The sequence below is a fragment of the Scylla paramamosain genome, unplaced genomic scaffold (genome assembly GCF_035594125.1).
Source record: "Scylla paramamosain isolate STU-SP2022 unplaced genomic scaffold, ASM3559412v1 Contig9, whole genome shotgun sequence".
NCBI classification, from domain to species: domain Eukaryota; kingdom Metazoa; phylum Arthropoda; class Malacostraca; order Decapoda; family Portunidae; genus Scylla; species Scylla paramamosain.
The window spans coordinates 595,001-598,559 of NW_026973674.1; the positions used below are offsets into that span (position 1 = coordinate 595,001).

Sequence of the window (3,559 nt, forward strand, 5' to 3'; positions counted from 1 at the left end):
AAGGCTCCTCCTACTCACTCCAAGCTTCTGAAAACCGCTTCGACACCCTTCCTTCGCTCATCACCTATTATTCTCAGTGCTGGTGAGGACAGAGAGGAGGCTGGACGTTATGTCTAACCACTGTGCTGCGTGTTTTTTGTTCACCAACTCTCCATATCCCAGGATGAAGTTGTGTGGGTGTGTGTGTGTCTGTGTGGGTAGGTGTGTGTGTGTGTGTGTGTAAAACGTACCCAGGAAGGCCACTCGCGTAATATATATGAGGATTAATTTGCCTTGTTGTCAAGTCATGGCTTTCTTGCAATGCATCCCGAGCTCCTGCAGGTAATAGCGGGACGCGCTCAGTCCAGGGATGATGTAGGAGTGGGTGGCGCCTTCATACCTTTTTGTTGTCTTTTCAGCGAAGAGTTGCTGGCTCAGCTCAAGCTTCCTCGCACCATCCAGGAGGCCAAGACCCGCCATGAACTCGGCTCTCTCTCGCTGCTCGGACAAGGTGAGCATCAAACACTTACGTGGTCGTGAAATGTAATTGAAGTGTAATGAGCGAGAGGAGGATTCTCCACTTCAATGGTGGAATGACCTCTGCCTTTCTACGAATGTGTGGGTAGTTTGATGGCCCGGGAAGTTAATAATCCTTGACTGCAATGCCTCATTCATGACATCTGCTTACCCCAGTGAATGTCCACGATGTCACCACTACGATGGCCAGTTATAAGACTGCCATAGCGACTGAGTTGGTGCAAAAAGTATCCCCTACCTGGCGGACAGTACCTCCTTGCCCACGAGATCATCCCTTTCATTCTGTGTAACTTAATATAATCAAGCGTTGTTGAAGCGTGATCAGACGCATGTTAACGGGAGGTCATTGAACTGAAGAGGGGAAGAGGTTTGATGGGAGGAGACATTGGTAATACTGCATACTAGTTTCCAGAAGTGTTGGACGTGCTTGAATCATACTTTGTTGTGCAGTATTTTTGAGACATAGACGTTGATTTGGCGCGCTCAAAAAACACGCGAAAATTTGACTTTCCGGGGAGAATCGTGGCTTCGGCCGCCCAAAACCTGCAGATGGCGCTCTCTCTCTCTCTCTCTCTCTCTCTCTCTCTCTCTCTCTCTCTCTCTCTCTCTCTCTCTCTCTCTCTCTTTCCCCTCCCTCTCTCTCTCTCTCTATCTTCCCCTCCCTCTCTCCCTATTCTCTCTCTTCCCTCCTCCCTCCCTCCCCATTCCCTCTCCCTATTTTCTCTTCCCCTTCCCTCCCTCCCCATTCCCTCTCTCTCCCCATTCCTTCCCTCCTCTCCCCCTTCCCTTCATCCTTACATTTCCTCCCTCCCTCCATCTCCCTCATCCCTTTCTATTTCATTTTGTTTTTTATTTATTTATTTATTTTTATTTATTCATTTAATTTATTTTTATTTAAGAGGGGTACCTGCCAAGGCCAACAAAATTGGAAAGAAAAAAAATGTTCCCTGAGGCGCCGGTCCCCAAACTGAGTCAGAAACGATTGTCAAAAATTAGAGGATGAGTGTCTTGAAGCTTCCCTCTTGCGAGAGTAGTCTTGATAAGCGTCCACAGTGTTAGACGAAGACTTTGACTTGTGTTGATGAGGGGAGTAACAGTCTTCGGAGCTTTGTTCTTTATTAACAATATGTACAGAAAGAAGGGCAAGGAAAAGATGTCTCAGAGTGGTTAGTAATTAAGGAAAGATGTGCCAAACAGTTGCACAAGGGCTTAGCATTGACGTGTTTGGGCAAAGCACCTTATCTATTTCCGTCTTTAAGGTATACGTGGAAACAATGAAGGAAGTGATGATATTGCGTGGCTTGCCTCCGTTGTTGTCATGGTTGGACACAAAACAAAGAGTAGAAGAAGAAGATGATAAGGAGAAGAAAAGAATACGTTCAAGAAGAATTACTTGAAGAAAAAAAAAGGAGGAAAATGAATATAAAAAAAAGTTGAAGAAAATGATAAGCGTTATGTGATGGTCATTGTCTCTTATTTCCGAACACTCTACTAAAGTGACTCTAAATGAAGTTGATTGTCTAATTATTATTAATTATATTATAGAAGAAAAGGAAAACTGAACACACACACACACACACACACACACACACACACACTGAAATATTCTTTTTCAAAATATTTCGCAAGAACACTATCAAGACTTCCGTCATTATGTAACGCATCCATACATATATATATATATATATATATATATATATATATATATATATATATATATATATATATATATATATATATATATATATATATATATATATATATATATATATATATAAACACATTTAACATCAGGTCACAAGCACACAGCGAACATCAATATGGACCCAAGTCTCAAACTCACACATCAAATTACAATATAGAAATATATCTGTGTATAAATACATCAGATTACAATATAATAAATATATCTCTATACAAGCACAGCCTGTGTTACCTTACAGAACTTTTCAGTCCCATGGATGTACCTGTGTACTGCTTTGTACATAACCATTGCTGCAACCTCTGCTCTTAACCTAATGACATTCATCCAAGTGTCCTTAATTCACTAAGGCCTTAATCCACACTATTTTCTTAATTCAATGTCCTTAATCCACATTATTTTCTTAATTCATTGTCCTTAATCCAGACTATTTCCTTAATATAGTGTCCTTAATCCAGACTATTTCCTTAATATAGTGTCCTTAATCCAGACTATTTCCTTAATATAGTGTCCTTAATCCAGACTATTTCCTTAATATAGTGTCCTTAATCCAGACTATTTCCTTAATATAGTGTCCTTAATCCAGACTATTTCCTTAATATAGTGTCCTTAATCCAGACTATTTCCTTAATATAGTGTCCTTAATCCAGACTATTTCCTTAATATAGTGTCCTTAATCCAGACTATTGTCCTTAATCCAGACTATTTACTTAATCTACTGTCCTTAATCCAAATTATGTCCTTAATCTACTCTCCTTAATTGTAGATTCCTTAATTATAATATCCTTAACGACAACATTTTCTTAATCAGTGTATAATCCTCAATGCAGTCTATTTTCTTAATTTACTCTCCTAAATCTGTACTATTTTCTTTATCTGCCATCCTTAAGACGGTAGACAAAGTAGATCATCTACTTAATCTACTGTCGTTAATCCAGACTATTTTTTATTTACTATCCTTAATGTAGACAATTTTCTTCATCTACTATTCTTAATGTAGACTACTTTCTTGAAGTAATATCCTTCATCCAGTCTATCTTCTTAATGTAATATTCTTAATCCAGACCTCTTTCTTAATTTACTATCCTTAATACAAACTATTTACTTGATCTACTATCCTTAATCCAGATTGTTTTCTTAGTCTATCAACCTTGATCTTAATTTCCTTAATCCAGACCATTTTCTTAATCTGTTATCCTTAATTCAGACTATTTTCTTGATTTATTATCTCTAATCCAGTTTATTTTCTTAATCTACTTTTCTTAATTCAGACTCTTTCCTTGATCTACCATCCTTAATCCTGATTTTTTTTGTTAATGCATTAGTCTCAATTTAGACTAT

At 38.2% G+C, this 3,559-nt stretch overlaps 1 long non-coding RNA gene across 2 annotated transcripts in view; it reads left to right on the top strand.

The window, feature by feature from the left end:
• LOC135096936 (uncharacterized) overlaps positions 1-806 on the top strand; it is an 18,261-nt gene extending 17,455 nt beyond the window's left edge. For both annotated transcript variants that reach the window (XR_010265174.1, XR_010265175.1), the window contains exons 2-3: positions 1-82; positions 399-806. The exon at positions 1-82 is cut by the window's left edge and continues 109 nt beyond it. This is a non-coding gene — a long non-coding RNA (uncharacterized LOC135096936). The remainder of the gene's footprint in view (positions 83-398) is intronic.
• Positions 807-3,559: the final 2,753 nt, after the last annotated feature.